At 40.4% G+C, this 24,149-nt stretch overlaps 1 protein-coding gene across 5 annotated transcripts in view; it reads left to right on the top strand.

Moving 5' to 3' along the window:
* Window positions 1–24,149, top strand: part of LRFN2 (leucine rich repeat and fibronectin type III domain containing 2) — a 584,899-nt gene that overhangs the window by 323,077 nt on the left and 237,673 nt on the right. For 3 of the 5 annotated variants that reach the window (XM_075595393.1, XM_075595390.1, XM_075595388.1), the window contains one exon: window positions 5,747–5,801. The exons of the other annotated variants lie outside the window; for them this stretch is intronic. The gene's annotated coding sequence lies outside the window, so the exon portion shown is untranslated. The remainder of the gene's footprint in view (window positions 1–5,746; window positions 5,802–24,149) is intronic. 5 annotated transcript variants of the gene reach the window in all.

The following is a 24,149-nucleotide window of genomic DNA, read 5'->3' as shown; positions in this document are numbered from 1 at the left end:
GGGTTTACTGGCTATGCATCTTAACCCTACAGTACGATGAGAAAAAGTTTTGAAACTCTTAGGATTTTCACAAATTTCAAACCTAAAATGTAATTAGATCTTAATCTAAGTCCTAATAAGAGATTAAGATAACCTGATCAAACAAATGACACAAAAACATGATACTTTTTCAACATTTATTTATCCACAAATGATTCAACAATCAAATCCATGTATGAAAAAGTATTTGAACCTTTAGATTCAGTACCTGGTGGCGTCCTCTTGAGCAGCAATGACTTCAACTAAATGTTTCCTGCAACTGCTGGTCAGTCTCTCACATCGGTTTTGAAAAATGTTGGCCCTTACAGAACTGCTTCAACTCAGTGATATTTGAAGGCATCCTTAGGCTGCGCTTATAGTGCCAGCGACAGCGACGCGGCGTCGCTTCAAAACAAATGTATTGAAGCCATCGCGTGTGTGCGCTTATAGTAAGCGCGATGCGACGGCGCGACAGAGCGACGGATTGGTCGCGGTCACTGGAAGTAAAGTCAATTTGATTTTTTCAGCGACCGCAGCATGACGTCACCGTCGCAGTGACGGCACTATAAGCGCAACCTTATATGGACAGCTCGCTTCAGGTCCTGTCACAACATTTCAATGGGGTTTAGATCCGGACTTTGACTAAGCCACTCTAAAATGCTGGATTTCTTCTTCTGTAGCCATTCTTTTGTCAATCTGCTTGTATATTTAGGTCATTGTCTTGCTGCATGACCCACTTTTGCTTCAGATTCAGCTCACGGACAGATGGCCTGATCCTCCTCTAGAATCTTCTGATACAATGCAGAATTCATGGATGTGTCAATGATAGCAAGCCGTCTAGGTCCTGAGGCAGTAAAGTAGCCCCAAACTCCCAGAATCCCACCACCATGCTTGACGGTTGTGATGAGAATCTTCTGTTCAAACACAGTGTTTGGTTTTCGCCAAAAATAACGTTTCTTATTGAGGCCAAAAAGTTCTACCTTGGACTCGTCTGTCCAGAAAATATTGTTACAGAAGTCTTGTGGATCATATATGTGCTCCTTGGCAAACTTCGGATGGGCAGCAATATTCTTTTTAGAGAGCAGTGGTTTCCTCCTGGCTAATGTTCCATGAACAATCATTCTTGTTCAGTCTTTTTCTGATAGTTGAGTCATGTACACTCACATTAGCCAAGGCAAGAGTGGACTGCAGACCCTTTGATGCTGCTCTGGAGTTCTATGATTTCCTGAATGATTTGCCATTTTTCATGGATAGATTTTGGTAGGACAACCACTCCTGGTAGAGTGACTGTGGTCTTGAACTTTCTCTATTTGTAGACTGTCTGTCTTACAGTTGATTGGTGGATCCCCAAATTCTTAGAAATTGTTTTGTAACCCTTTTCTACACTGATGAGCAACAATTACTGCTTTTCTGAGGTCCTCAGAGGTCTGTTTTGACCATGTGATGACGTGTTTCTACACACCTGTATGGTGAAGACAAAATTCACAACGTTTCTGATCTTTACATATGGTGGGGCCTCCCAAACTCACCCCGGAATATCGACCTAATTCTTTAAACACCTTATTCTAATTATTCCTTTTAATATAGCTGATAAAACCAGGGGTTCACTTACTTTTGCACTTACTCTGACTCTTAATTACTCATTGTTTTTCTAATTCATACATCATTTTATTTCAAAAGACATAGAATTGGTTAATATAAACCCTATTGGATATTTAAGAAAATATTTTTGATTGCAGAAGGTTGTCATGGAAAAACTATGGAATTTCTACAATTATCATTGGGTTCACAAACTTTTTCTTGCCACTGTATATAACATTCAACAAACATTACTATATACATAACAGACAAGAAGAAACATATATAAACATATTTACAACCTATGCCTCCTCTTTGCTGGGGCAATGCCTCCTGCACTTGGCCCCCCGGGTACGGTGTCTCCCACGGTGGAAAGCTCTTGGCCACACTGGTGTAGCGGTCATCTCCTCGGAAGAGGGATCAGCAGGGGTGGTATGAACTATTGGGGATCCCAATATGGCAGTGATTCTCAACGGAGCAATGCTGGTCATAACTGCCATTGTGTGCAGCCTTATTGCACACGCAATTTGTTAACATTAGGGGTTTTAGCAGTTAGAGTAAGGGCTTAGGGTAATGGGTTTTAGGGTAAGAGGTTAAGCAGCAATTACAGAAAATGCCAGTGATCATTTGGTTATGGCAAAATGGCCATGTCGAAGTGTCCTTGACCGTCAACCAGGGCTTCACCTGGCTCCTCGGGCTCACTGACCTCTGTGAGGATTATGTTGAGCACCTCCTCCTCGTCCTCAACCTGTGGTTCTTCATCCACGTCCTGCTCCTCAACCTGTGGCTCTTGTGCCACTGACGCAGCCTGTCAGGCCACCTGCTTTCGCTGTGTGTTATATGGCCATGAAAAATAAATACATCATATCATCATAGACATTCATAATAAATATGAGCACATGTAAGCACATTAGGATTGATTTTCTTAGAGCAAGCAGCCATTTTTAAACATGTCCCTTCAAATACAGACCATATTACTGTACCAGTAGAATATATAGAAGGCATGATCCACAAGCTGTTGCTGAACTTTAGAAGGCCGTTACTCACATGCACATGAATGACAGCTGAGGCACAATATAGTTTATAAGCCAGTTTATAAGCCTTTTCACTTTGCTATATCATTTAGAGTGATGTCTAATTTTCAAGTATCATCTGGCCTATAAGTGACACACTGTAAAGTACTTTAAAAGGAATAACTTAAAACATGATTGCTATGGCAAACATAATATGTCTGGAATGCATTAATCCAGTCCCATGATTTGATGGGGCACAGGTCTTTTGATATGTATGCATGTCACATACGTTATTTAGCTAAGTACTGCTCATCTTTATGTGTGAGTGTTCTGCAAAAAGATGGGGGTGTTCAATGATGTGTCTTAAGTGACATATATATATATACTGCACCGACACACTTTATTCGAGCAAATACCCGGTATGTACCTGGCAGATACCTGGAATGCGCCGCTCCTCACCTCTGACAAGCCCCGTTGCATTTGCCTTCCCAGCCTGGGTTCATGCCTGGCTGATGGGTGGCTGATCTGTTAAATGATAATGATTAGGATTTAATAGGCTGCAATGCTTCGCGTGTCTACCAGATGGCATAATTTCATGAATTGTAATGCAGTATATATATATATATACTGTGCAGTATTGCAGCCAGCGGGAATAAAATGCTTCAATCCCTGCCTGGAAAATAACTCAATGCACTCGGGCAGAAAACAGTCATAAACCTCAATACACCCGGGTATACCCGAATTCGTGGGACTAGCCGAGCTCGAATAAAGTGTGTCGCCAGTGTATATATATATATATATATATATATATATATATATAGCGATTAAGGGACCTAGTGGTGCCCACCTGGCTACCACAGAGATTGGTCACCTGGTGAGTGATTACCTACCCATAGGGTTTAGATCAATAAAACAGCAGGCACTGAAAAGGTAAACACAGAGGGGCTGTTGCCCTTAACCTGACAGTGAAATCCAGAAAGGGAAAAACTCTGCAGCGTGCAATCCTCAATGGTAGAGATCAGGATATGTAGAAGGAAAGGAGCACAGCATCCGCATCAGTGGATCAAAAATAGATAGGGCAACTCCAGATGTAGTAAAATTGTGTTTAGTGCACAATCAGCTTAGCAATGAAGGTGTAGGAAACACACCAATGGTTATATATGAAAATAGAGCTGATATCAATCGTGCATGAACAAATACATGAAAAAAATCAATAGAGTTGCCCTTTACGCATAATCCATAAAGAGCATCAAATAAGGAGCAACCACATTTATTTAAGAGTATTGGTGATTTGGTAGATGGTGCTTCACCAGTAAGTGCTCTATTGTATAAGAAAAATATATTCGGAGTATAGTCCCAATACTTTTGTTTATGCACGATTGATATCAGCTCTTTTTTCATATACTGTATAACCATCAGTGTGTTTCTTACACCTTCATTGCTACGCTGATTGTGCAATAAACACAATTGACTACATCTGGAGTTGCCCTATCTATTTTTAATCCACTGATGCGGATGCTGTGCTCCTTTCCTTCTACATATCCTGTTTTTAATAAACACATATTTTTAAGGGTGGGCACTTCTAAAATGTGGGATTTGATTAATAAAAAATGTTTGTGTTTTGGTTTCGCCAGAACGTGAATGGTTTTGGTTTTGGATTTTGTAAAAAATAATGAGAAAATGTTCAAAAAAATAAGCAGATTTTGTTTATTAATTTGAAGTTTTTTTTAAAACATTTATGGTTTTTTCGTGAATGGATGTGCAAAAATATCCAAAATGAGGTGGCAGCATTTTTACCATTTTATTTCCGAAATTCAATTCCTCTCGAAACGTTTCATGAAGCCTCAAAGGGCTAATAATGTCACCAAATTAGTAAGCTTTTAACTAAATATCCCCAGACAGTGAGTGAAACATGGCGTGTGTCGTCTATAGTCTCCACAGTAAGCAAATCTAGCAATGTTATAGAATGTTTCGCATTTGCATATTATCTGAGACTGTAAGACATATGGACTGAATTATTAGCAAATCACTCACAAATTCTGACAACTTCGCAATTTATTAGAGAAAAAAAGAAAAAATGTTATCTGTTTCGCACATCTCTGTACAGTACACGAACCAAATCTTTGCTCCTTGTATATAAATAAAAAAATAAATATATGAATAAGCTTTAAAAGCAGCAACCTTCCCGGCAAGAATTTGTTTGTTGGGGCAAATCCCCACATCTAATTTAACCCTTGTTCTGGCCAACAAACTTTCTCGTAGATTGGAATCTGGAGTGTCCCCTGAGATTGTGGAACCTCGTACAATTTCAGATTAGCTAAGAAAACAAATAAAAAACAATTTAAAAAATCCCATCTTCTTGCTCCAGAAGGCATTTTATTTATAACTCAGTAAATATAATCTATGATGCTTGAATGGTTGTGGCCATGAGAAATTATAAGGGAGAAAGAAATGAGGGTAAGAACATGTGGGATGTATTCAAGGCTAGGATCGAGACAAAGGTCCTCAACGAAATAGAAAGAAATTATAAAAGTTCAATGTTCAGAACCTGCTATCAGAAGGGATATAGAATAAAAACATACAAATAAAAAGACTTGTTTCACTTTAACAAAAATACATAATACAAACAACAAGTTGTATTGGTGCTCACAGCCTCTCCCCACCAAGGAGAAGCCCAACATATAACACAAAAGTGCACTTAATATTGTAGACAAATCAAAAAGGCAATATGCTCAAACTGGCGTTTATTGAATGTATCTCTGGTTAATTCCAAGGTATATTATCAGGCAGCTTTTGTCTCCCTGAAATGCTTTATAAGTAATTTTGAAATGTTTTGTTGTTTATAGCCCAACAACAGAATTTTCATGGATGTAAATTCTGTCAGGAGACTTTAAAGCTTCACTGGTCTTTTCTGTGTGCGTTCTGTGGAAACACAATCGGGAAGAAGTTACTTAATACAGAGCACATATCGAGGATTACAACAACTAGGACTTTGACCTAAATCATTTGTCTAATGTCATAGTACTATAGAAGAAAACAAGAACACAGAAATGCACACACATGCACACACATGCACACCTCTCTCTTCCACCCAACAAACCTTTCTTCACTTGATGTTACCCCTCTTCTCCTTGCAGTGCCATGTGAGGTCCCCAGGCATAGGAGGCAATCTTTTTATGATACAAGATCAAGGTCAGTAGAGTCAGAGTACCAGGTGGGATTCACTGTAGGTTTGTCTTTAAGATACATCTAAACTGCTTTGCTCCAGCCGGTGCACTGCAGGAGCGGTTTTTATAGCTCGTAAGCCAATATAAATGTTAGTTTTTTAGCTATTGAGATTTAACGACCCCAAACGCACACAGATGAGATCATCTGTGTCAAAATGTCTTGGGCTGCAGGCATCCTTGTGTGCGGAAAAGGCTAAGACACTGTGTGGATGTCACTGTGCGGAATGCAGAACTGCTAACTGAAATGTATTGTCCCTAAATATACTGCATGCTTTTTTCAATTCCATGAATCAATTCTTTCTGTGCATCTACAGTATGCACTACACAGATGATGAGACTTTTTTTTATTTGAGGGAGTGTAAGCTAATGTTCATTTATTGGTGTGAGTTTCTGAAAAGGGTGGAAGATTACAGTATTTCTTTAGGTCTTGTGATAAAATATAGTATATATTCCTGTTTCATACTACTGTATCCATAAGATATATATAGAAGTTGTGACATAAAGATGCCCCCGTTATTCCCCCCCCCTCCTCCTCCTAAAAAAAACAATTATAGACAGCAACACAATTAAACACAACAGTTTCTGGGGTTTAATGTCCACAGTTTTATTTATATACCAACTATCATAGCGTAACCATTTAACACCAGCCTATGCCAGACTGCCCTCTGATACGTACAGTATGTGTTAAGCCCATGCTTATACCAGACCCATGTCCCACGGCGGTTGGACAACTGGCTCAGCCCATATGATCTATATCACCACATGAGTAATCCATTCAATTGGCCATGCTGACCATTACACCACTTTCAACAAGACATTAACCCACGTGCTGCCCAAGGCCTCAGTTAAAAGCCCTGAAAGCTGTGACAATTATTACACCGTTGATCCATATTTCACACATTGATTTTTTATATAAAACATTAGCAACAGTTGTTACAACACATACAATAAAATACTCAACCGGCAATGCCAACACCAAATCCAAGGATGAACACATCACATTTTATTATACCCACTCTACTAAACAACAAAAGGGGACAGTGGGTGGAAAAACTCACAAGTCTGTCAGAGGTAAGAGGAAGAAGTCACCACCTACTGTAACATATCAATATACCCTCATGAATAATCCTTCCCTTCCTCTTACTGAAGCCCCTAGCCTTAACCCTAGCCCCTAGCCTTAGGACAGTATAGTCATGGGTGCCCTATTGCGATAGCTCTTACTTTATTACCCCTGTTAACACGTTAAGTAAAGTATGCATTATCTCCTTAAACATTTTCTGTACCATTACTGGAAAATAATGCACAAATGTGCTCCTATCCTGCAGCAACTGTAATGCCTGCTACATCTGTATATTTACAGTATATATATATTTACAGTATATGGTGGAGGGTTTTTTGTCACTTTTTTTACCCACCATAAATTAACAAATGTGTGGTGGAAACCTATCCAAGCTTCAAATTTCAAAGTCAGTATAACCAGCCCCACACTGGTGAGACCCAAAAGGTTGAAACAGCTGTCTGTGGGTAGGTATACTGGCTATGCATCTTAACACATGCTGTGCTGAAATGCTGTGCAATGCAGCAAGCATAAGCTTATAGGGGTCCATGTCAAAATGGATTTGAAGCAAAAGGTGGCACTGTGTGCTCATTTGCATGTAATTTCCCAGAATCTATTGCGGCAGTGGAAGCACTGTACTGTATGCCGGGCGATAATGGTGAAAGGCAGAGTTGCAGACCTGTCTAACACATGCAAATGAGCACACAGTAATATTTCCATTATATATATATATATATATATATATATATTAATAGGCAATACGATACCGTGTGGACGAATATCAAAGGCAACACTCCAGAAAGTAGTCAAAAAAGAATTGTATTAATGAGACATCATATGACATGATATATATCAAGTGTGGAAATATTACTGTGTGCTCATATATATAATATATAAATAATATTTTTCTTATTTGCTCATGACCTAAAGGCATGCGCAGTATATTTCTCACAAATTTCACTAAAATATAATTAGATTTGTATTCTATGGATTGATTTTGCAAGTATTTAAAGAATGTTCAGAGCACTATTTGTACATACTGTACTGTAGCACTGCTGAGTAAATAAAGGCTTTGTCTGTGCCTTGGTGCTAAATCTATTAAAAACATTCTGACGATTCTGGCCCTTACCAAGTGGTGCTATTCCACAAGACTGGGTCATAAGGTGTCACCAGAGAGTGTCTTGTATACTTGCACATCTTAGTAAATGTGGTCCTTTATGTTCTGTGCACTTCCATTTATTACTTGATCCTATTTATAATCCGCTGCTATGCTAAACAATGGATTTAACTATAATCAGACATGATTGGTTATTGATTCGCCATTTCATTTTCCTTAGGAACAAGCAAGTCACTTAAGTACACCGTGTTTTATACTCTATTTACAGAGTTCAGAATGTCATACTACTGTATGTTGGTCTGAAACAGACTTTAAATAAAATATGCAACGTTGAGCAATATGAAAAATAAGATTCACAATTTTGAAGGCCAGCAGATTTTCATGCCATTCTGAATGATGCATTTTGTGCAATGGGTTTTATTCCCAAATCTCATTAAAATGTGTATCATCACTACATTACCCACAGTTGGTTCAAACATCATAACTTCATTATTCTTAAGGCAGTAGCATATTCCACATTGAATTTCAAAGGGAAATGAAAGACAAAGGTATTTAAAAAAAAAAAAAAAAAAACAATGTAAGAATTCCCTATGACACAGTTGCTAAGAAGGAAATAGTGTGGCTTTATAAGGGATATTGTTTCATTTTGTTTTTAAGCTTTGCCCCATGAAAAAGCACCACCTTTATATGTTTTGTACGGAAAATTCAGTTTAAAAGAAATTAGATTTTGTATTGCCAGATCTTGAATCATATTTTCCCTGATACAAAAATGGAGGAACACTTTGAAAAATGACCACCAAGAAATGCTCATCGTTTAAATGTGTATATTTGATGACACTTTGAAGTGTTGGCTTTGATCACTCCTATTTTAATTGCCTTATATAACATGATATCTACCACACTCCAACCATAAATGTGGGAGCTGCAGTATCTCAATGTTTGCTACATGTATTAGTTTATAATCCCTTTATAATGCGATTCTGAGAGTATCAACTGTGGACAATATTGTTATTAATGAAAATGATTGTGAAGAACCTACAAAAAAAACAAATGTTAAAATGACACTATAATTACTATTTTTGTTATTCTTTTTTCTAGTTTAAGTGATTTACGTTGAAAACGTAGCTGAGGTGAAATTGTAGCAGGAGACTGTTCTGTATCTTTTGGAATGGTACATTTCCAGCAGTGAAAGGAAGAAGATAACACAGAAGACACAGCATATAATAAGTACATTCTCAATAGTACAGTAATACCTGTGGGCAAATATATAACGGCAAAAGTAAAAATGGAACCTAGATACCCACACAGATTCACATTTAAGGTGTATGGTAAGGCTGAGTCCCCAGTGTATGCTGCGGCAAGCGCTACGGCGTACGCTGCAGGAACAAGATCTGCCCCTCTATGGTGCCGGGCCCAGTAGCTGCCTGCAAGCACATGTACATATCGCGATGCGCGGCCACATTTTTGTCTTGTCTTTGCAAATGGCGACGGTGCGCTGGCCACATCACGGCGGCGGTTCAGCCAATGAGAGCGAACTAGCCACATGATGTCATGCCGTGCCCCCGACATGCCCCCCCCCCCCCCCATCGCGATCTTCTCTTTCCCCCTGCAGTTCAGCCACAGATCGTAGAGCGCGGCTTTCACACATGCACGCGACACCATGCCACCAGGCGCGTGTGCAGCAGCTGATACTGGGGCCGTAGCCTAAGGCTGAATGACATAAGGTAGACAATGTTATTGCAGATTTCTCTGGCATCAAATGGATTAAGATTTTATGATTAGATAGTTTGCTTTTGTAGATTGTATTGATAGTTAAAGGCTGTTCAGAGCACTACTTATACCATCTTCTTTCATGTTTGATGTGTTCATTGATAAGGGTTGGTGATTACACTTTAATCCCTTAGCACCAAATGAACTCTGCATTCTGCCTACATTTGAAAGTATATTTTTTGTATCAATAGTTGGAAACCTGATCAGAGTCTGTATGAAACCATGCAGCACACCTCCCTAGTGTATAGTAATGTGTACGCATCATACACAGTCACAATCTCAAAATGCATCAAAGTTATGGTAAGCAGATAAAGCACACAACGCATAGGTAGAGGCAAAAAAACACCCTTATATTTCACGGTATGTTAAGGATAACACTGTTTTGGTCCACATTGGGTCCTTCATCAGGGTTAAGTACAGTAGAGGGAACCAACCACTCAAAAGTAGAGACCAGAAACAGAAAATGGAAAAGCCATCAATCTTAGTGGTCCAATTGGTGGACAAATGTGTTTCCTAACCACTGTGTAGCCATGGAAAAGTATTACAGATACACAGGACTTTAATTACTACAGTATTAGAAATTAGCATATGTTTTGCCAAAGTTCATCTTCATTCTAATTCATCTTGAATTCCCCAACTTTTCATTTGTCCAAATACTCGCAAAACCACTCGAGTTTGAAAATTACCACCGCTTTTATGTACATTTTTTAATTTATAAAATTAGCAAATTTTCAAACAATTCTAAAAAATTAAAGACCAAATAAAACAGGATGGGGGCAGTGTTTTGCCGCAAGACATGCACTGGGTATTATTTGTTTGTCAAAATTGGATAACTTTCCTCAAATTTGTGACCCTGACAGTTCTTTATAAATTCACAATTTAAAAAAAAAAATATATGAAATTAGCCACCTGTACTTTCTATATGAGTATATATAAACCACAAATAAAAAAGAAAAGGAAATGAAAATGAAATAAAAGTGAAAAATTAACCATTAGGTTGATACAATATTTATTTATAACATGTTTTACCAGGAAGTAATACATTGAGAGCTACCTCTCGTTTTCATGTATGTCCTAGGCACAGAGTTATGATAACAATACATGGTTATATTAAAAGAACAGAGGTTATGCAGTCAATTCACAGTCATTTCATGGACAGTTAGAGTTGTAAAATTGGGTACAGGGGATAAAAGGGCTGGTGAGTGTCAGATTGAAATAGAGCAGCTTTAACATTACCATACATCAGCGAATGGCAGCAAACGGCTCACACCCTTTGGCTGCCACTTTTGGGGTGACTCAGATGTACACTGAAGCGGTTCAGATTGATTGCAGCTGTGGTTTCAAAGTCCTTTGTCCTCCTGGGTCATTAACATTCCAGTGGGCGGGGTTGACGAAACACATTGCAATGAGCAAATGCATATATTAACCCTTAGCATGCTGGTTCTGTGCAGAGGGGAGCCGCTCTTGTGGAGCCCCATCAGGCTGACACTTCACAGTTACTTTGCAATCAAAGTCCCACAATACTGAATGAAGTGAAACATTTCTGCATAGGGTTTTTGAAGTGCAGTATTATGTAACTGTGTAGTCTCTGTACTGATAATGTATCAACCGAGTCATTTATTAACACACCAGTCAATTAAAATAGGATTCTACATCCTCCTCGCTACCTTATGTCAGTAACAATGTATCTCCTCTGCCAAAAAACATGTCTGACTACGTTTATTTATTCAAATGCTAATTTGCAGTATGACAGTACCACACAATGCATATTAGTTACCCATAAACGAGCGAATTTCAGCAAAATAGTGTTACAACAAAGGATGTTCCTTTACTAGATCTTCAGCGACAGAGGGCGGGGGCATCTTTTAATTACTGTGCAAATCTGCAGTAAGGTTTGTGCTAATTGCAAAAACCTTTTCCTTTGGGAAATGTAAGTTTTATTTTGTGGTTAGTTGTTTAATTAATCTTTTGCTCTTTGATGTTTCTCGTATAATTGAAAATTCCCATCAGCAAAAGATAAATGTGATTAATTTAAATGGATAGGGCTCTAATCTTTCAATAGCTGGTTTTGGAGATTTCACAATTTCCCCTGCAGCATATCAATGTTAACCTCCAGTTAATATGCTCAAGGGGAAATAAAATGGGCTGTAACGTTATTATTTAAATGGTGGAGCTTAATGTGGCTGGAAGTTGAGTTTTATCTAGCGAGAAAGTTAACAGAGAAAGGCAGCGATCTGCTAATAATTATTGCTGGTAACATTAAAATACGCTAAGTCTTAAGCAAATCAGACAAAGCTACTATAGACGTGGGAAAATACATTCACGTTTATATGCAACTTAAGTAAAAAAAAAATACTTTTCCTTATGCATACAGTATACTATAGAGCAGGGGGGCGCGATATTTTTCTAGGGGGGCGCGGGGGTTGCGGAGGCCCCGCGCTCTTCCCCAAGGCATTTCAATTAAATGCCGGGGGACCGCACAAGGCCTCTGCAACTCAACTTACCGGGGTTCAGCCAGCTTCGGAATGCATCGCCATGGCAACGCGGCGTCAAATGATGCAGTGGGGTCATGTGATTTGACGTCACATGACCCCTCTGCATCGTTTGACGCTACACTAAGGTAAGGGGGGGGCGGCCCGAGCACCGGGGGAGAGCAGGCAAGGGGCGCAGCAACAAATGTTTGTGCGCTCATGCTATAGAGCAGGAGTGGTCAACTCCAATCCTCAAGGGCCACCAACAGGTCAGGTTTTAAAGATATTCCTGCTTCAGCACCGACTGAGCCACTGATTGAGCAACCTGTGCTGAAGCAGGAATATCCTTAAAACCTGATCTGTTGGTGGCCCTTGAGGATTGGTGTTGGCCACTCCTGCTATAGAGCATATTTGTCACCTTTATTGCTAGCTTTGCTCATCTGTTACCAGAGGCTCTTGTTATTCTGCTCATGTTCAAAAATGAAACCATCAAGTTCAATAAGACTGATACAAGGAAAGAAGAGTATAAGCAGGGAAGGCAGATCTGCACTTCTGTATTCTGTTCTAGGATATGCTACAATAAGCCTGATACAAGGAAAGAAGAGTATAAGCTAGGAAGGCAGATCTGCACTTCTGTATTCTGTTCTAGGATATGCTACAATAAGCCTGATACAAGGAAAGAAGAGTATAAGCTAGGAAGGCAGATCTGCACTTCTGTATTCTGTTCTAGGATATGCTACAATAGGCCTGATACAAGGAAAGAAGAGTATAAGCTAGGAAGGCAGATCTGCACTTCTGTATTCTGTTCTAGGATATGCTACAATAAGCCTGATACAAGGAAAGAAGAGTATAAGCTAGGAAGGCAGATCTGCACTTCTGTATTCTGTTCTAGGATATGCTACAATAGGCCTGATACAAGGAAAGAAGAGTATAAGCTAGGAAGGCAGATCTGCACTTCTGTATTCTGTTCTAGGATATGCTACAATAAGCCTGATACAAGGAAAGAAGAGTATAAGCAGGGAAGGCAGATCTGCACTTCTGTATTCTGTTCTAGGATATGCTACAATAAGCCTGATACAAGGAGAGAAGAGTATAAGCTAGGAAGGCAGATCTGCACTTCTGTATTCTGTTCTAGGATATGCTACAATAAGCCTGATACAAGGAAAGAAGAGTATAAGCTAGGAAGGCAGATCTGCACTTCTGTATTCTGTTCTAGGATACAGTATGCTACAATAAGCTGGGCTATAACATTATTGTTATTACTTTATGGGAAAAACAAAACTGTACATATCACAGAAGAGAAGATAGACACAGACATACATTTGTGACAACACAAAGTTAGGATAGAAAACTATTACACATTGGTTGCAAAAGGTAAACACATTCAGAAAGATAAAATATAAATAAGATCAGTTCTAATAAACTGATTGTTCGCCATCCCTCACATTAGAGAACCTAACTCTGATATAAATGGGTTTCTTGTTTCTATTAATATGTCTAAATTAGAAGTAGTAGAATGAATGGCTCATTAGAACATACTATAAGTGTTGAGATTTTTTTTTAGTGGGGTGAGCCATTCAGAACAAATATAGTATTAACTACAAGCTTCACTAATTATTATGGGTTTTATTTTCCAAATGTCATATAAACTTTGCTTTGTAGAAAAATATAAGTCTCAGTCCACACAATGGGGCCTATTTTAGTAGCTTGGATAACTTTGCTGCATCTCGAATAGTTTGCCCCATCGAATGGTTTATCATTTGTGTTATCTCTTTATTCAGAAAGAATCAGAACGCATTACCGCAGGTCACAAACTGCGAGGTAGGAAAATGCCAAAACCGTACGGGACTGGGACAGCAGCGATGGTATCTCAGCCTTTTTCTAGGTTCTTCCCCGTGCGATCTGCACGCAGTCTGTAAGCAATGCACAGAGAGTAATGAAAGAGACACAGAAGCGCACCAAGGGTTAAGAGGATGTATTAAGCATTAAGTAAAATAAAACATAAAAACTTACACATCATAATAAAATTCCAGTAGCGGTCAGTACATGGGTGGTGAATCCAGGAGGTTGTGTAGGCACAGGAGGTGTTGCCTGGTCTTTGCAGTTCAGTCCCGCGCGTTGGGGCTGACTTGCCCGGCAGTGCTCAGGTCTTTCTTCCGGGTTGCGGCTGATGCAGGACCCAGATTGAGCTGTCCTCCGGTTGCCTGTATGTTCCACGTCCCACTCGAGCAGGTAAAAACAGCTCAAAACAGTTCAAAGTTTCGTTGGAGACTGGAAGTGCTGCAACCAAACATCTGGACACCAACAATTACTGTATTCACTCCCCAACGCGTTTCACACTAGTTCGTGCTTCAAGCTTCAAGGCTTGTTCTGCCTCTTCAAAGCAAATGTTTCCTGCTCTTTTTTTCCTGCTTCAAGCACGAACTAGTGTGAAACGCGTTGCGGAGTGAATACAGTAATTGTTGGTGTCCAGATGTTTGGTTGCACCACTCCCAGGCAACCGGAGGACAGCTCAATCCGGGTCCTGCATCAGCCGCAACCCGGAAGAAAGACCTGAGCACTGCCGAGCAAGTCAGCCCCAGCGTGCGGGACTGAACTGCAAAGACCAGGCAACACCTCCTGTGCCTACACAACCTCCTGGATTCACCACCCATGTACTGACCGCTACTGGAATTTTATTATGATGTGTAAGTTTTTATGTTTTATTTTACTTAATGCTTAATACATCCTCTTAACCCTTGGTGCGCTTCTGTGTCTCTTTCATTACCTTCTGACGTCGGAGTATTCCCACGGAAGTCAGCAGTGGAGGAGGGGCGCCTCCACATCACAGCAGCAGCAAGAGGGGAGAGTGGATCTACTACAAGATTTCTTCTAGGAAGCATGAGTGCGGATTGACTTTCCTGCCAATGCACAGAGAGAGCCGCATCTCCCTGCAGAGCGCTTACAGGCGATCGCACTGTTTTTATTTACATTTTAATCACAGAGAATTGTAGCAGGGGGTCTCCGGAGCAGAACCGCCTTCATTTCAGGTCCGTGGACCCCCCTGCTTCCCTAGATACAGGACCCGGTATGGGGTGCTGGTATCTCCTGCAAGTTTAAATCTCCTGGTCACGTGATGCGATCTTCCAAGATAAGATAAGAAAGAGATTTGTGAAGGTGTCAAGTTCAGCCACTTTGTTTGAACCTTTTGTTATTAATCACGCAAAAGCATGCAATTCCATCTTTGTGCACTAGAGTTTGTTAGATAAACTTTATAAAGGAGAGAGATAGCACGTGAAGAGAAAAATCTCCTGTATGCCCAAAAATGAGCACACCTTAAATACCTGGGATATATGCTCGTTTGGATTTGCGAGTTAATTTCCAGGTTTAAGCCCAGGTTTAAATGGACTCTTTCGCAGACGATTCAAACTTTGGTGAAACATTTGCTTATCTCTGTGAGTCACTAATCATTGTTAATTATTACATTTATGTTACTTTCTTATATGAGAGAGAATGAGTGAGAGAGAATGAGTGAGAGAGAGAGAATGAGTGAGAGAGAGAGAATGAGTGAGAGAGAGAAAATGAGTGAGAGAGAGAGAGAAAATGAGTGAGAGAGAGAGAGAAAATGAGTGGGAGAGAGAGAGAGAAAATGAGTGAGAGAAAATGAGTGAGAGAGAAAATGAGTGAGAGAGAGAGAGAAAATGAGTGAGAGAGAGAGAGAAAATGAGTGAGAGTCCAGGGCACTCTCAACTGATTAAATATAGGAAAAGTAGGTACTTAGCTACTGTAGCTTCAAACTGGGTGCCGTATCACTATCAACCCCTAGATAATATAAAACAACAAAAGGAAAGTCCACAGCACTCAGTATAATGATATATCAAAAAGTGTACATTTATTTCATGATCAAAACAGAAAGGTCACAGATTGAGTGACCTGGTTGTGAGAAATGTTCTCCTATTGGTTTCTCTTCCTGTTTGTGTTTGATAGTGAATCTGTATGCATTCATCCTTTTGTGTCATGTTTGTTTGGTTTCGCCTACAGTACATATCATTTAATGGAACATTTCCTGCATCTAATGTAGTAGAAGTAGACTATGTTGGAGGATTGGCACATTTATGTCCCTTGAATTTTGTCTAAAAGATTCTTGGAGCGAGGGTATTCTGCTACTGATATTGAGTCTGCATTTAATAAAGCAGATAAAATGGATAGAAACACTCTCATTTGCAGAAACCCCAAAAAATATTCATTCAACAAATTGCGAGATCCATCCAAATTTTCAACAAGTACAAATAGTCCCATGTTCATTAGCACATTCAATTCACAGTCACAACAGATCTGCAACATCATTGCCAAACATTGGCACACATTGTCTCTTGATAAAGATATTAGAGACATTGTGAAGAGTGGCCCCAAATTTTCATATCGCAAAGCGAAGACACTAGCTGCTCACTTGTCCCCGAGCATGTTCATTTCTGGATCCAATGCTTCCAGCATTAATAGTATCCCCAAGGGATTTTTTCGATGTGGGAAGTGTTCAATGTGTAGGTACGCAGTTCAAAAAAGGTTCATTCTGTACAATAATGATTATAAGAAGTATTATTTGAAATCCTTTTTAAATTGTAATATTACACATGTTGTATATGTTTTGAATTGTGCCTGTGGACTTCAATACGTGGGCCGCACGATAAGACCTCTGAAAACCAGAATTGCGGAACACGTCAGGTTAATCAAAAAGAGAGACACTAACCACCCGGTGTCCAGACACTTTTTATCATGCCCATCAGGCAATATTACCAGTTTTTCTTTTTATGCTATAGAACATGTTCCATGTCATCCCAGAGGTATAAATAGGGAAAATGTACTAAATCAAAGGGAGATGTATTGGATACACACTCTCAACACTCTCCATCCCTATGGGATCAATGTTGAATGGGAGCTGAAACACTTCCTGCAGGGTTGAATATATGGGGAGTCTTGGGAGTGTGTATACCAATTCACCTCATATATACTCTAAGGAGTCAAATAATTATCAAACAGAGATGATCTATTTCCCTTTTCCTTTCCAATAATTTGTTATTGTATAAATTATCTGCATTATCTATATGCATTATTATTATTTTTTACATACCACTTTATGAACATTAAGCTATGAATTATTTTCTACAAATATATTAATGATTGTTTTATGCTTATCATTTAATATACATTTAGTCACGAATACGTTGTATAAGTCTGCTTAACATATGTCCCTGCGGTTACTCCTCCATATATATCCTCCATCCTTGGGTTCTTCCATATAAATTTTCAAGGATGTTGCTTTTGTCATTATATATGCTGCTACTCACAGATCTTTGTTTTTAATCTATATGTTATTGTTGTATTTCTTATATGTTATCACGGTTAGTTGGGGTTTGTTCCAATCTAGACACTGTGATGTTTACATAGCACCCTCGTTATTGTCAAGTACTGATTGCTAATTGACATTATCTGTTTTGCATTTTGTGTTGACCAATCATGTTAGGGAACTATGTATATAACAATCCAGTGTGAGAGATCTTTGTACTCTTTGATAAAGTTCCTGAACGGAACGAAACGCGTCAGAGGTGTTCTCTGTGATGTGATGTGCAGCACTACAGTGCAATAAAATTGCTTTTATTCATATTGTATCCGGTTGAGTTCCTGAGGCTGTGACCACCCACCAACTACATTTTACATATCATTTAATGGAACATTTCCTGCATCTAATGTAGTAGAAGTAGACTATGGTGGAGGATTGGCACATTTATGTCCCTTGAATTTTGAATTGGTTATTTTGTGTGGTTTGAATAGTGTCTAACGTTACGTTCTTCTTACATGTTTTGCAGCATGGACTGTTGCAAGGATATGTGCATTGTGTTGTTTTGTCTTGCTCTTCAGAGGGGTGTTGTTTCTGATTGTTCCACTTGATAGATTAGGAAGCTGTTTGTATGAAAGGAGAGGTGGTGTATGAAAAACCTGTTTCAGGATATCATCCTCGTTGAGTCTTGGTTGGAGTTCTTTGATAATAACTTTGTGGATTTCCAGCGCTGGGTTGTAAGTCGCAACTAGTGGAGTACGATTCAGAGTTTGCTGGAACAGCAAGAACTGCTGTCTTGGTATTTGTGTAGCATGTTCCGTTATTCTCTTGATTTCTCTGGAGGAGTGTCCTTCTTCACTAAAGCTATTTTCAGAGTTTGTAGATGTGAATGTCTCTCTTGTTATTTAGAGCATTTCCTGTGAAATCGTAGTGCCTGGTTGTACTGTATACTGTATAACAGATTTTGTTGTGTGTCATGGGTGGTTACTGGATTTACCGAGATATTTGCGATGGTTTGGTGGCTTCCTGTACATGCTTGTTGTTAGTGTTCCATATTTTACAGTGATGATAATGTCAAGGAAGTGTATGTTGGTTTCTGAATGTTCTATATGTATATATATATTGAGGCGAACTGATTGGCATTGGGCTGGAATGCATTATATTCACATGCCAGACTACAAAGAACTGTTTGTGAGTTTAAAATCTCGATTTTAACTATTATATTGTATTAAAACATTATTATGCCATATATCCCTCTAAATCCCTTTACTAAGATGCAGTCAACCATTATGTGAAGGCTGTAAGAGGAAGAACAGGATCTATCATTCACTCCCTTAGAGAGGATTATTCTAACCAAGCTAAGTGCACATATTGATCAAATAGCAGTAAAAGTCATTTTAAGTATATTGCATTTTCAATATACTGTATGCTTCTCTTTATATTAATTGAATAGTTTACGCACAATCAGAACGTCCAACATTTTATCGCTACATATTTATACATCTATTTGTTCACTATTTGTGGTATGTATATGTGTATAGTGTTATGTATATGTGTATAGTGTGTATATATATATATATATATAAATATACATATATATATGTATATATATATATATATATATATATATATATATATATATATATATATATATATACATACGTATGTGTGTGTGTGTGTGTGTACAGTATGTATTATATATATGCCCCCATGTATGTGTGCATGCATGTACATATGTACTATCCTCATGTAAACATTCTTTATATACTGCAGAAAACCAAACATTAAAATAGTTATTGTGGAATAATATGTAGCCCCCTTTCCCCGTGTCTAGGGAACTACATGTGCTGCCATAATCTGAGTGGCTAACAGGAGCCCTGATCCTCCGCTGAAGGGAGCCTGGGGTGACCTTGTTCACTTACACACAGCGCCTCCACCTGAGAAGGATCCTCACACAGTGGGATAGCCCCTCCCAAGACAATACAGCAGTAAATACACACGCTTGGTACTATAAGGAATATTTACTGAACATATAATCAACACTCTACAACTACATAACACAACATCAATTCCAGGGGGTTGTCCCCACAATACTTGGGGTGCGGTGGCACCAGGGTCCCAGTGTCCATCCCACAATGTTAATCCCTACCCAAAGTGTAGGGAGTAGCGCTACCCCTGCGGATCGTTGGTGCACTTAGATGTTATACATTCCCAGGCACTCCAGTACCCGGTGTAAGGATTGTGCTCGATCCCTGTTGGGTTTTGCTGCCAGTTCAGGTTTTCCAGACTGCTGTCCGTCTCTGCTCAAACTGGCCATTTTTTGTACTGGCAGCCTGCTATATAAGGCTGCAGTTCCTGGTAGGAGTCGCCAAGCAAAGTTCTGTTTGCTGCAGCTCCGTTTGATCTTCGCTGTTACGCATTACCCTTTCGCCTATTTGGAATCCCTGTTTCTGACCCCGGACTGTGACCCGACCTCGCTGCCTTCTGCCTGCCCTGACCTTTTGCCTGTTGCCGCGACTCTGCACCTCTGCCGCCTGCCCTGACCGCTGCCTGCTTACCGACTACGAATACTCTTACAGGACACTGTCCCTGGGCTCTGGTCGGTTATTCTTCATCCCTACCTCAGTCCTGTGGGTCCGCTTCATAATTCGAGACGAGCACCTTCACACCCGGGTACCGCCAAGTTACACAGTGGATCCGCCAAAATAGAGAGTACAGCGCACAGCCAAGAGAGTGGGTCCAAAATAGATATAAAAAGATTATTTTATTAGGACCATTAAAAATATGTATAACAGACCTCATGAGCGTTGCAACTCCTTATCAACTCCTTGATAAAGTGCACTGTGCACGAAACACGTAGGAGGTCTATTATACCACTATTTTGAATAAACCTAATAAAATAATCTTTTTATATCTATTTTGGACCCAGTCTCTTGGCTGTGCTCTGTACTCTCTATTTTTGCATATCTACATTCCCCATCAGCAGCATGCCTTAACAGGGGGACAGGACAGGGTCATTCATATATTTGTGAATATATCAAGATTGCTTTCATGTGTTGTTAAAGCAGTTCTGGGACTATCCCAATGAGGTTTTGAGGAGTGGGCTTAGTCCCATAACTCTTTTCCTTCGGGGTGCTTTTCAGAACTTCATTACAATAGAGATTTATATTCTCTCATATACCACTAGCTTGTGTCCTGTGTCTTGACTTATGTGCAATTCTGTTTATATATTATCTTGGGGATCCAGCACTGGAGCGCTTATGCCACTAAACTTTGTATCTACACAATGGATCCATCTGATCCACTGACGTATGTTGGTCCGCTTTGTCCATGAAGGCATCCGCCTCTGTGTGTGGTGAACTCCCGCTGGAGGGTCTCACCATTAGAGTCTCTTAATTCAGTGGTGGTCTGGTCCCAGACCACGAGCCGCAAGTTACCGTCTGACATCTGATCACTGGTGCCTAACACTCATAAGGCTACGGTGGAAGTGTCCCTATCTGGGACCTTTCCCTGTAGCAGCCACAATCTATAATGTTTGGGGCCTAACTGGGGTCTGCGGGGCAACACTAGGCCTAGTCCAGGGAAGCATTGCTTCCTGGACACTACCTGCTCAGTTGCTGTCCTGCTCCCGATTGACGTGGTGGTTAATTTGCGCCAAAACTACTCTTCCCTGCTCGTGAAGGCTGTGCTGCGCCACGTGATCAGCAGCCCCTAAGACTGCTGGGAACTGTAGTCCCTTGCGGAGCCCTATTAAAGATGACCGCCGCAACACTTGGCCAATTGCGCATGCGCAAATTGGAATGGTTGCCGTACTGACTGCGCATGCGCCTGGCACTTAAGATGGCGGCACCCTGCAGTTGGAACCACTGCGGAGCTCTGGTGACCTGCTTGCCATGACTGCAGTACCAGCAGCTCGGCAGCAACATCCCTCACGCGCCCCAGGCCGGGAGGTAAGAGGGACATGGCTGCAAATATATAGATAAATATTTATATATGTAGCGGGGTACCCCCTGGATACTATTCTACCCAATGGGCTGGTAGTAAACCCTGGTATTTACAGGCTTGCCAGTAGTTGGTATGGGGTTTTCCCCTTCACCTTTGGTACTGCACTTGAGTGAAAACAGAGGGTGATACATCTAGTTGTAGCTTTGACAATGGGGTGCCCGCCTTCTGGCTGTACTTACAGACAGGACCGCCCTAAATTTGAAGGTTGTTCCTTCCCCCTGAGGAAGGCAGGTCACATGTCTGGGAGCCTTAGAATGGGGCCTACCCATGTGCTCTTCCCTGCAGGGAGGAGTGAGTGTGATTATACCTCTGCCTCCGCTAGGGAGGTGGGGAAGAGTTAGGATGGCTGCGGTTGCCCTTGGCCTGTAGTGATGGTCCAGGGATAATCTCCAGTGATAGCTGAGAGTAAAGAGACTGCATCCGGCAGAAGAATGCTGAGTAGCTGTGTATTACTGGAAAGACTGTAGTAATAAACCATTCCTGTTTTGCAATATACCTCCGGCCTAGTGTTTGATCTAACTGGGGGGAGAGGTACAAGTTTTACCGTGGGAGATAATCTCCATATCCCTGGAGCCTACGGCAGATGAAGGTGCTGCACTGCTAAGTATTATCTGGGGTATGTTCCTGTGTCCCAAAGTCACCGCGGATGACTCAGCCCTCTTGTTACCAGCAGGTATGCACCACACACACACACCCCTGTAATGGCCCCTATCTGCAATTGGGAGGAGGGGGGTGGGGGGGACACTGTTACATATACAGTACACAGATTTCTGTTTGTCCCATTCCGCTCCCCCCTCATGTCTTCTCATTACAGTATCTAGGCCGCTTTTGCATTTCATATGAATAAAGCCTTTTATGTCTCCACTGCGTTTTTTTCACACCAGGCTACCAGTTACTACCTTATCTTAGTAACCATTCCTCACAACATTCATTGAAACCAGATATCCCTCTTACATACGCTGTATATACTATTGTGTATCTCTATGTCTGTCATACCCTATGAAGGGCCCTGAGCGGTTTGGAAGTCTGTAACATAACTAATTGTTGGTCCAATAGAAGGTATCATACCACCTACTCCCTCTCCCTCCTTTGTCACTACATGGAAGATAGAACAAACCCATCTTCTTTGCTTACTTAAATCAGTGATTTCTTGAGTTAATAATACTTGCACATGGGAGAACAGTTGGAGCCTAATGAAACAGTCTTATTTTCAGAGGTCTACAATATAATACATGGGTATGAGGACTGTAGGCAGCTGTTCCTTTTGATTGCTATCTTTTTAACTGAGATTTATGTATGTGATAGTTTTGCAATGATTGGCAGGTGCCGATTTTAGAATTTAGTGTATGTGGTACTTGCTTCATTCTGCTACAATTGATTTTTTTCCCACAAGGACACTATGGAAATGAGAAAATATGCTTATACAAAAAGGAAGTTGTTTTTCTTAAGAAATACGAATGCAGAACATTGAAAATACATTTTCCTAAGAACAAAATAGCCGCGCCCAACCGACCCATTTTGGCCACGCCCCCTCGTCTACCCACACCTAAAAAAAGCTGCCTAAAGACCGCGGTGAAGCGCTGTGCACGTGCTGCCAGGACACAAGGCGGGCATGCTGGCGCGTGCAGCATGACCTTAGCCTAAGGCCGTGCCTATAGTGCCGTCGTTGGCGACGGCAACACGGCAGGTGATGTCACCCGTCGCCGTCGCCCCCGGCGAAAGTTATGTTTCGCCGGGCGGCGGGGTCATGGGATTCCGGCAATGTATTTGTTTTTGGGCGACGTCGCATCGCCGGCACTTTAAGAGTAAGGCGTAAGTAGTAAGAATACATACCTTTAATGTGGGTGATCCCTTTTCAAATCCCAGTTCCAGCTCCCCTTATGATCCTGGACAAACCGGTTTATCTCTCTGTGACTCAGACACCAAAATGCTTATGTAAGGACAGGGACTCCTGCCTGCAGAATTCTATATACAGCCCTAATACATGAAAAGAAAAAGGTCAATCTTACATTTCTAAATTGTTTCTTTGTTTAACTTTGTCTCTTTTTTTTCATGTAGTAACTTTCTTAACCACTTTGCTATGGTTAGGGTAAGGCAATGTGTTGCAGGAAATCTGAAAGCAAAGATGTTATAGTTTCTTGATACGTTTTCATGTACTAAATCATACGGTTACCTTCTTTTCACTGTATCACCCTTTTGATGGTGTGTTGCTGTGAACTAAGGTCAGGGACAATGATAGAAATGCTATTTAAGGTGATTTTATAGGGAATCATAAAGGACGTACTCTTTTAAGATTACATATAATAAAAACAAACTTGACTTGATGCCCTTGGAGCACTAAATAGCTGCATGGACCTAGAATATAAACCAAGTCTGTCCTCTGGGTTTTATTCTGTCGTACTTACAGTATACACTCTTCCAAAATCCAGAAGGAGCATATGCATGGATCACCCCAAAAAAGGAAAAAAGAGAGTATTTAGAGCTTACAGTATGTCATATTAGAGGTAGCCCGAAATATAGAAATTGACGGCAGATTAGAATAATGTGGCCCACCTACACTGCCCATATTCAATTCCATC

This window comes from Ascaphus truei, chromosome 4 (genome assembly GCF_040206685.1).
Source record: "Ascaphus truei isolate aAscTru1 chromosome 4, aAscTru1.hap1, whole genome shotgun sequence".
Classification (NCBI taxonomy): Eukaryota; Metazoa; Chordata; class Amphibia; order Anura; family Ascaphidae; genus Ascaphus; species Ascaphus truei.
The sequence above is the reverse complement of the archived record's forward strand: the minus strand, read 5'-3'. Positions and strand labels throughout refer to the sequence as shown.